The sequence below is a fragment of the Oncorhynchus kisutch genome, unplaced genomic scaffold (genome assembly GCF_002021735.2).
Source record: "Oncorhynchus kisutch isolate 150728-3 unplaced genomic scaffold, Okis_V2 scaffold372, whole genome shotgun sequence".
Taxonomy (NCBI): domain Eukaryota; kingdom Metazoa; phylum Chordata; class Actinopteri; order Salmoniformes; family Salmonidae; genus Oncorhynchus; species Oncorhynchus kisutch.
Genome location: NW_022262317.1, coordinates 85,933 through 97,500, shown reverse-complemented (window position 1 = coordinate 97,500; position 11,568 = coordinate 85,933).

The window sequence follows — 11,568 nt, the reverse complement described above, 5'->3', positions numbered from 1 at the left end:
TCTGATTTTAATGCCCGCTATAGGAGCACCCTACTACGGCCCTCTTTCACTCAGGGCCGTCCTGGGTGCTTTATGGACTGTTTGACAAGTGCTGGAGGAGGAAATAGAGCCGTGCACCTGGTGATTGAAACCGTGCACCTGGTGATTGAAAACGTGCATCTGGTAACCCAAAAATTCAAATATGGTCCTAAATGCATTTAAGGGTCATTCTGATATTAATGCCCGCTATGGAAACACCCTACTACGGCCCTCTCTCTGTCGGGGGCGACCTGAGTGCATTATGGACACTTTGAAATTTCACGATGGATACTGATTGCTATACAAGCGGTAACCCAAAAACACAAATATGGTCATAAATGCATTTAACGGTCATTCTGATTTTAATGCCCGCTATAGGAGCACCCTACTACGGCCCTCTTTCACTCAGGGCCGTCCTGGGTGCTTTATGGACTGTTTGACAAGTGCTGGAGGAGGAAATAGAGCCGTGCACCTGGTGATTGAAACCGTGCATCTGGTAACCCAAAAACACAAATATGGTCATAAATGCATTTAACGGTCATTCTGATTTTAATGCCCGCTATAGGAGCACCCTACTACGGCCCTCTTTCACTCAGGGCCGTCCTGGGTGCTTTATGGACTGTTTGACAAGTGCTGGAGGAGGAAATAGAGCCGTGCACCTGGTGATTGAAACCGTGCACCTGGTGATTGAAAACGTGCATCTGGTAACCCAAAAATTCAAATATGGTCCTAAATGCATTTAAGGGTCATTCTGATATTAATGCCCGCTATGGAAACACCCTACTACGGCCCTCTCTCTGTCGGGGGCGACCTGAGTGCATTATGGACACTTTGAAATTTCACGATGGATACTGATTGCTATACAAGCGGTAACCCAAAAACACAAATATGGTCATAAATGCATTTAACGGTCATTCTGATTTTAATGCCCGCTATAGGAGCACCCTACTACGGCCCTCTTTCACTCAGGGCCGTCCTGGGTGCTTTATGGACTGTTTGACAAGTGCTGGAGGAGGAAATAGAGCCGTGCACCTGGTGATTGAAACCGTGCACCTGGTGATTGAAAACGTGCATCTGGTAACCCAAAAATTCAAATATGGTCCTAAATGCATTTAAGGGTCATTCTGATATTAATGCCCGCTATGGAAACACCCTACTACGGCCCTCTCTCTGTCGGGGGCGACCTGAGTGCATTATGGACACTTTGAAATTTCACGATGGATACTGATTGCTATACAAGCGGTAACCCAAAAACACAAATATGGTCATAAATGCATTTAACGGTCATTCTGATTTTAATGCCCGCTATAGGAGCACCCTACTACGGCCCTCTTTCACTCAGGGCCGTCCTGGGTGCTTTATGGACTGTTTGACAAGTGCTGGAGGAGGAAATAGAGCCGTGCACCTGGTGATTGAAACCGTGCACCTGGTGATTGAAAACGTGCATCTGGTAACCCAAAAATTCAAATATGGTCCTAAATGCATTTAAGGGTCATTCTGATATTAATGCCCGCTATGGAAACACCCTACTACGGCCCTCTCTCTGTCGGGGGCGACCTGAGTGCATTATGGACACTTTGAAATTTCACGATGGATACTGATTGCTATACAAGCGGTAACCCAAAAACACAAATATGGTCATAAATGCATTTAACGGTCATTCTGATTTTAATGCCCGCTATAGGAGCACCCTACTACGGCCCTCTTTCACTCAGGGCCGTCCTGGGTGCTTTATGGACTGTTTGACAAGTGCTGGAGGAGGAAATAGAGCCGTGCACCTGGTGATTGAAACCGTGCATCTGGTAACCCAAAAACACAAATATGGTCATAAATGCATTTAACGGTCATTCTGATTTTAATGCCCGCTATAGGAGCACCCTACTACGGCCCTCTTTCACTCAGGGCCGTCCTGGGTGCTTTATGGACTGTTTGACAAGTGCTGGAGGAGGAAATAGAGCCGTGCACCTGGTGATTGAAACCGTGCATCTGGTAACCCAAAAACACAAATATGGTCATAAATGCATTTAACGGTCATTCTGATTTTAATGCCCGCTATAGGAGCACCCTACTACGGCCCTCTTTCACTCAGGGCCGTCCTGGGTGCTTTATGGACTGTTTGACAAGTGCTGGAGGAGGAAATAGAGCCGTGCACCTGGTGATTGAAACCGTGCACCTGGTGATTGAAAACGTGCATCTGGTAACCCAAAAATTCAAATATGGTCCTAAATGCATTTAAGGGTCATTCTGATATTAATGCCCGCTATGGAAACACCCTACTACGGCCCTCTCTCTGTCGGGGGCGACCTGAGTGCATTATGGACACTTTGAAATTTCACGATGGATACTGATTGCTATACAAGCGGTAACCCAAAAACACAAATATGGTCATAAATGCATTTAACGGTCATTCTGATTTTAATGCCCGCTATAGGAGCACCCTACTACGGCCCTCTTTCACTCAGGGCCGTCCTGGGTGCTTTATGGACTGTTTGACAAGTGCTGGAGGAGGAAATAGAGCCGTGCACCTGGTGATTGAAACCGTGCATCTGGTAACCCAAAAACACAAATATGGTCATAAATGCATTTAACGGTCATTCTGATTTTAATGCCCGCTATAGGAGCACCCTACTACGGCCCTCTTTCACTCAGGGCCGTCCTGGGTGCTTTATGGACTGTTTGACAAGTGCTGGAGGAGGAAATAGAGCCGTGCACCTGGTGATTGAAACCGTGCATCTGGTAACCCAAAAACACAAATATGGTCATAAATGCATTTAACGGTCATTCTGATTTTAATGCCCGCTATAGGAGCACCCTACTACGGCCCTCTTTCACTCAGGGCCGTCCTGGGTGCTTTATGGACTGTTTGACAAGTGCTGGAGGAGGAAATAGAGCCGTGCACCTGGTGATTGAAACCGTGCACCTGGTGATTGAAAACGTGCATCTGGTAACCCAAAAATTCAAATATGGTCCTAAATGCATTTAAGGGTCATTCTGATATTAATGCCCGCTATGGAAACACCCTACTACGGCCCTCTCTCTGTCGGGGGCGACCTGAGTGCATTATGGACACTTTGAAATTTCACGATGGATACTGATTGCTATACAAGCGGTAACCCAAAAACACAAATATGGTCATAAATGCATTTAACGGTCATTCTGATTTTAATGCCCGCTATAGGAGCACCCTACTACGGCCCTCTTTCACTCAGGGCCGTCCTGGGTGCTTTATGGACTGTTTGACAAGTGCTGGAGGAGGAAATAGAGCCGTGCACCTGGTGATTGAAACCGTGCACCTGGTGATTGAAAACGTGCATCTGGTAACCCAAAAATTCAAATATGGTCCTAAATGCATTTAAGGGTCATTCTGATATTAATGCCCGCTATGGAAACACCCTACTACGGCCCTCTCTCTGTCGGGGGCGACCTGAGTGCATTATGGACACTTTGAAATTTCACGATGGATACTGATTGCTATACAAGCGGTAACCCAAAAACACAAATATGGTCATAAATGCATTTAACGGTCATTCTGATTTTAATGCCCGCTATAGGAGCACCCTACTACGGCCCTCTTTCACTCAGGGCCGTCCTGGGTGCTTTATGGACTGTTTGACAAGTGCTGGAGGAGGAAATAGAGCCGTGCACCTGGTGATTGAAACCGTGCATCTGGTAACCCAAAAACACAAATATGGTCATAAATGCATTTAACGGTCATTCTGATTTTAATGCCCGCTATAGGAGCACCCTACTACGGCCCTCTTTCACTCAGGGCCGTCCTGGGTGCTTTATGGACTGTTTGACAAGTGCTGGAGGAGGAAATAGAGCCGTGCACCTGGTGATTGAAACCGTGCACCTGGTGATTGAAAACGTGCATCTGGTAACCCAAAAATTCAAATATGGTCCTAAATGCATTTAAGGGTCATTCTGATATTAATGCCCGCTATGGAAACACCCTACTACGGCCCTCTCTCTGTCGGGGGCGACCTGAGTGCATTATGGACACTTTGAAATTTCACGATGGATACTGATTGCTATACAAGCGGTAACCCAAAAACACAAATATGGTCATAAATGCATTTAACGGTCATTCTGATTTTAATGCCCGCTATAGGAGCACCCTACTACGGCCCTCTTTCACTCAGGGCCGTCCTGGGTGCTTTATGGACTGTTTGACAAGTGCTGGAGGAGGAAATAGAGCCGTGCACCTGGTGATTGAAACCGTGCATCTGGTAACCCAAAAACACAAATATGGTCATAAATGCATTTAACGGTCATTCTGATTTTAATGCCCGCTATAGGAGCACCCTACTACGGCCCTCTTTCACTCAGGGCCGTCCTGGGTGCTTTATGGACTGTTTGACAAGTGCTGGAGGAGGAAATAGAGCCGTGCACCTGGTGATTGAAACCGTGCACCTGGTGATTGAAAACGTGCATCTGGTAACCCAAAAATTCAAATATGGTCCTAAATGCATTTAAGGGTCATTCTGATATTAATGCCCGCTATGGAAACACCCTACTACGGCCCTCTCTCTGTCGGGGGCGACCTGAGTGCATTATGGACACTTTGAAATTTCACGATGGATACTGATTGCTATACAAGCGGTAACCCAAAAACACAAATATGGTCATAAATGCATTTAACGGTCATTCTGATTTTAATGCCCGCTATAGGAGCACCCTACTACGGCCCTCTTTCACTCAGGGCCGTCCTGGGTGCTTTATGGACTGTTTGACAAGTGCTGGAGGAGGAAATAGAGCCGTGCACCTGGTGATTGAAACCGTGCATCTGGTAACCCAAAACACAAATATGGTCATAAATGCATTTAACGGTCATTCTGATTTTAATGCCCGCTATAGGAGCACCCTACTACGGCCCTCTTTCACTCAGGGCCGTCCTGGGTGCTTTATGGACTGTTTGACAAGTGCTGGAGGAGGAAATAGAGCCGTGCACCTGGTGATTGAAACCGTGCACCTGGTGATTGAAAACGTGCATCTGGTAACCCAAAAATTCAAATATGGTCCTAAATGCATTTAAGGGTCATTCTGATATTAATGCCCGCTATGGAAACACCCTACTACGGCCCTCTCTCTGTCGGGGGCGACCTGAGTGCATTATGGACACTTTGAAATTTCACGATGGATACTGATTGCTATACAAGCGGTAACCCAAAAACACAAATATGGTCATAAATGCATTTAACGGTCATTCTGATTTTAATGCCCGCTATAGGAGCACCCTACTACGGCCCTCTTTCACTCAGGGCCGTCCTGGGTGCTTTATGGACTGTTTGACAAGTGCTGGAGGAGGAAATAGAGCCGTGCACCTGGTGATTGAAACCGTGCATCTGGTAACCCAAAAACACAAATATGGTCATAAATGCATTTAACGGTCATTCTGATTTTAATGCCCGCTATAGGAGCACCCTACTACGGCCCTCTTTCACTCAGGGCCGTCCTGGGTGCTTTATGGACTGTTTGACAAGTGCTGGAGGAGGAAATAGAGCCGTGCACCTGGTGATTGAAACCGTGCACCTGGTGATTGAAAACGTGCATCTGGTAACCCAAAAATTCAAATATGGTCCTAAATGCATTTAAGGGTCATTCTGATATTAATGCCCGCTATGGAAACACCCTACTACGGCCCTCTCTCTGTCGGGGGCGACCTGAGTGCATTATGGACACTTTGAAATTTCACGATGGATACTGATTGCTATACAAGCGGTAACCCAAAAACACAAATATGGTCATAAATGCATTTAACGGTCATTCTGATTTTAATGCCCGCTATAGGAGCACCCTACTACGGCCCTCTTTCACTCAGGGCCGTCCTGGGTGCTTTATGGACTGTTTGACAAGTGCTGGAGGAGGAAATAGAGCCGTGCACCTGGTGATTGAAACCGTGCATCTGGTAACCCAAAAACACAAATATGGTCATAAATGCATTTAACGGTCATTCTGATTTTAATGCCCGCTATAGGAGCACCCTACTACGGCCCTCTTTCACTCAGGGCCGTCCTGGGTGCTTTATGGACTGTTTGACAAGTGCTGGAGGAGGAAATAGAGCCGTGCACCTGGTGATTGAAACCGTGCACCTGGTGATTGAAAACGTGCATCTGGTAACCCAAAAATTCAAATATGGTCCTAAATGCATTTAAGGGTCATTCTGATATTAATGCCCGCTATGGAAACACCCTACTACGGCCCTCTCTCTGTCGGGGGCGACCTGAGTGCATTATGGACACTTTGAAATTTCACGATGGATACTGATTGCTATACAAGCGGTAACCCAAAAACACAAATATGGTCATAAATGCATTTAACGGTCATTCTGATTTTAATGCCCGCTATAGGAGCACCCTACTACGGCCCTCTTTCACTCAGGGCCGTCCTGGGTGCTTTATGGACTGTTTGACAAGTGCTGGAGGAGGAAATAGAGCCGTGCACCTGGTGATTGAAACCGTGCATCTGGTAACCCAAAAACACAAATATGGTCATAAATGCATTTAACGGTCATTCTGATTTTAATGCCCGCTATAGGAGCACCCTACTACGGCCCTCTTTCACTCAGGGCCGTCCTGGGTGCTTTATGGACTGTTTGACAAGTGCTGGAGGAGGAAATAGAGCCGTGCACCTGGTGATTGAAACCGTGCACCTGGTGATTGAAAACGTGCATCTGGTAACCCAAAAATTCAAATATGGTCCTAAATGCATTTAAGGGTCATTCTGATATTAATGCCCGCTATGGAAACACCCTACTACGGCCCTCTCTCTGTCGGGGGCGACCTGAGTGCATTATGGACACTTTGAAATTTCACGATGGATACTGATTGCTATACAAGCGGTAACCCAAAAACACAAATATGGTCATAAATGCATTTAACGGTCATTCTGATTTTAATGCCCGCTATAGGAGCACCCTACTACGGCCCTCTTTCACTCAGGGCCGTCCTGGGTGCTTTATGGACTGTTTGACAAGTGCTGGAGGAGGAAATAGAGCCGTGCACCTGGTGATTGAAACCGTGCATCTGGTAACCCAAAAACACAAATATGGTCATAAATGCATTTAACGGTCATTCTGATTTTAATGCCCGCTATAGGAGCACCCTACTACGGCCCTCTTTCACTCAGGGCCGTCCTGGGTGCTTTATGGACTGTTTGACAAGTGCTGGAGGAGGAAATAGAGCCGTGCACCTGGTGATTGAAACCGTGCATCTGGTAACCCAAAAACACAAATATGGTCATAAATGCATTTAACGGTCATTCTGATTTTAATGCCCGCTATAGGAGCACCCTACTACGGCCCTCTTTCACTCAGGGCCGTCCTGGGTGCTTTATGGACTGTTTGACAAGTGCTGGAGGAGGAAATAGAGCCGTGCACCTGGTGATTGAAACCGTGCATCTGGTAACCCAAAAACACAAATATGGTCATAAATGCATTTAACGGTCATTCTGATTTTAATGCCCGCTATAGGAGCACCCTACTACGGCCCTCTTTCACTCAGGGCCGTCCTGGGTGCTTTATGGACTGTTTGACAAGTGCTGGAGGAGGAAATAGAGCCGTGCACCTGGTGATTGAAACCGTGCACCTGGTGATTGAAAACGTGCATCTGGTAACCCAAAAATTCAAATATGGTCCTAAATGCATTTAAGGGTCATTCTGATATTAATGCCCGCTATGGAAACACCCTACTACGGCCCTCTCTCTGTCGGGGGCGACCTGAGTGCATTATGGACACTTTGAAATTTCACGATGGATACTGATTGCTATACAAGCGGTAACCCAAAAACACAAATATGGTCATAAATGCATTTAACGGTCATTCTGATTTTAATGCCCGCTATAGGAGCACCCTACTACGGCCCTCTTTCACTCAGGGCCGTCCTGGGTGCTTTATGGACTGTTTGACAAGTGCTGGAGGAGGAAATAGAGCCGTGCACCTGGTGATTGAAACCGTGCATCTGGTAACCCAAAAACACAAATATGGTCATAAATGCATTTAACGGTCATTCTGATTTTAATGCCCGCTATAGGAGCACCCTACTACGGCCCTCTTTCACTCAGGGCCGTCCTGGGTGCTTTATGGACTGTTTGACAAGTGCTGGAGGAGGAAATAGAGCCGTGCACCTGGTGATTGAAACCGTGCACCTGGTGATTGAAAACGTGCATCTGGTAACCCAAAAATTCAAATATGGTCCTAAATGCATTTAAGGGTCATTCTGATATTAATGCCCGCTATGGAAACACCCTACTACGGCCCTCTCTCTGTCGGGGGCGACCTGAGTGCATTATGGACACTTTGAAATTTCACGATGGATACTGATTGCTATACAAGCGGTAACCCAAAAACACAAATATGGTCATAAATGCATTTAACGGTCATTCTGATTTTAATGCCCGCTATAGGAGCACCCTACTACGGCCCTCTTTCACTCAGGGCCGTCCTGGGTGCTTTATGGACTGTTTGACAAGTGCTGGAGGAGGAAATAGAGCCGTGCACCTGGTGATTGAAACCGTGCATCTGGTAACCCAAAAACACAAATATGGTCATAAATGCATTTAACGGTCATTCTGATTTTAATGCCCGCTATAGGAGCACCCTACTACGGCCCTCTTTCACTCAGGGCCGTCCTGGGTGCTTTATGGACTGTTTGACAAGTGCTGGAGGAGGAAATAGAGCCGTGCACCTGGTGATTGAAACCGTGCACCTGGTGATTGAAAACGTGCATCTGGTAACCCAAAAATTCAAATATGGTCCTAAATGCATTTAAGGGTCATTCTGATATTAATGCCCGCTATGGAAACACCCTACTACGGCCCTCTCTCTGTCGGGGGCGACCTGAGTGCATTATGGACACTTTGAAATTTCACGATGGATACTGATTGCTATACAAGCGGTAACCCAAAAACACAAATATGGTCATAAATGCATTTAACGGTCATTCTGATTTTAATGCCCGCTATAGGAGCACCCTACTACGGCCCTCTTTCACTCAGGGCCGTCCTGGGTGCTTTATGGACTGTTTGACAAGTGCTGGAGGAGGAAATAGAGCCGTGCACCTGGTGATTGAAACCGTGCATCTGGTAACCCAAAAACACAAATATGGTCATAAATGCATTTAACGGTCATTCTGATTTTAATGCCCGCTATAGGAGCACCCTACTACGGCCCTCTTTCACTCAGGGCCGTCCTGGGTGCTTTATGGACTGTTTGACAAGTGCTGGAGGAGGAAATAGAGCCGTGCACCTGGTGATTGAAACCGTGCATCTGGTAACCCAAAAACACAAATATGGTCATAAATGCATTTAACGGTCATTCTGATTTTAATGCCCGCTATAGGAGCACCCTACTACGGCCCTCTTTCACTCAGGGCCGTCCTGGGTGCTTTATGGACTGTTTGACAAGTGCTGGAGGAGGAAATAGAGCCGTGCACCTGGTGATTGAAACCGTGCACCTGGTGATTGAAAACGTGCATCTGGTAACCCAAAAATTCAAATATGGTCCTAAATGCATTTAAGGGTCATTCTGATATTAATGCCCGCTATGGAAACACCCTACTACGGCCCTCTCTCTGTCGGGGGCGACCTGAGTGCATTATGGACACTTTGAAATTTCACGATGGATACTGATTGCTATACAAGCGGTAACCCAAAAACACAAATATGGTCATAAATGCATTTAACGGTCATTCTGATTTTAATGCCCGCTATAGGAGCACCCTACTACGGCCCTCTTTCACTCAGGGCCGTCCTGGGTGCTTTATGGACTGTTTGACAAGTGCTGGAGGAGGAAATAGAGCCGTGCACCTGGTGATTGAAACCGTGCATCTGGTAACCCAAAAACACAAATATGGTCATAAATGCATTTAACGGTCATTCTGATTTTAATGCCCGCTATAGGAGCACCCTACTACGGCCCTCTTTCACTCAGGGCCGTCCTGGGTGCTTTATGGACTGTTTGACAAGTGCTGGAGGAGGAAATAGAGCCGTGCACCTGGTGATTGAAACCGTGCACCTGGTGATTGAAAACGTGCATCTGGTAACCCAAAAATTCAAATATGGTCCTAAATGCATTTAAGGGTCATTCTGATATTAATGCCCGCTATGGAAACACCCTACTACGGCCCTCTCTCTGTCGGGGGCGACCTGAGTGCATTATGGACACTTTGAAATTTCACGATGGATACTGATTGCTATACAAGCGGTAACCCAAAAACACAAATATGGTCATAAATGCATTTAACGGTCATTCTGATTTTAATGCCCGCTATAGGAGCACCCTACTACGGCCCTCTTTCACTCAGGGCCGTCCTGGGTGCTTTATGGACTGTTTGACAAGTGCTGGAGGAGGAAATAGAGCCGTGCACCTGGTGATTGAAACCGTGCATCTGGTAACCCAAAAACACAAATATGGTCATAAATGCATTTAACGGTCATTCTGATTTTAATGCCCGCTATAGGAGCACCCTACTACGGCCCTCTTTCACTCAGGGCCGTCCTGGGTGCTTTATGGACTGTTTGACAAGTGCTGGAGGAGGAAATAGAGCCGTGCACCTGGTGATTGAAACCGTGCATCTGGTAACCCAAAAACACAAATATGGTCATAAATGCATTTAACGGTCATTCTGATTTTAATGCCCGCTATAGGAGCACCCTACTACGGCCCTCTTTCACTCAGGGCCGTCCTGGGTGCTTTATGGACTGTTTGACAAGTGCTGGAGGAGGAAATAGAGCCGTGCACCTGGTGATTGAAACCGTGCACCTGGTGATTGAAAACGTGCATCTGGTAACCCAAAAATTCAAATATGGTCCTAAATGCATTTAAGGGTCATTCTGATATTAATGCCCGCTATGGAAACACCCTACTACGGCCCTCTCTCTGTCGGGGGCGACCTGAGTGCATTATGGACACTTTGAAATTTCACGATGGATACTGATTGCTATACAAGCGGTAACCCAAAAACACAAATATGGTCATAAATGCATTTAACGGTCATTCTGATTTTAATGCCCGCTATAGGAGCACCCTACTACGGCCCTCTTTCACTCAGGGCCGTCCTGGGTGCTTTATGGACTGTTTGACAAGTGCTGGAGGAGGAAATAGAGCCGTGCACCTGGTGATTGAAACCGTGCACCTGGTGATTGAAAACGTGCATCTGGTAACCCAAAAATTCAAATATGGTCCTAAATGCATTTAAGGGTCATTCTGATATTAATGCCCGCTATGGAAACACCCTACTACGGCCCTCTCTCTGTCGGGGGCGACCTGAGTGCATTATGGACACTTTGAAATTTCACGATGGATACTGATTGCTATACAAGCGGTAACCCAAAAATTAAAAGATTATGAATAAGAAGACACAGAGAGGCTTAAAAAGTTAAACTCTCTCTCATGGGATGAAGGGACATACAGGCCTAAAGGCCAAACACCCCTAACCAGGTTATATGCCTCTATCTGGGCATCAGAGGTCACAAACAGGCCTCAAGGCCTTATTTGACCTAACCGGTAAAATGACTTTTTCTGGGAATGAGAGGACACAGAGAGGCTTAAA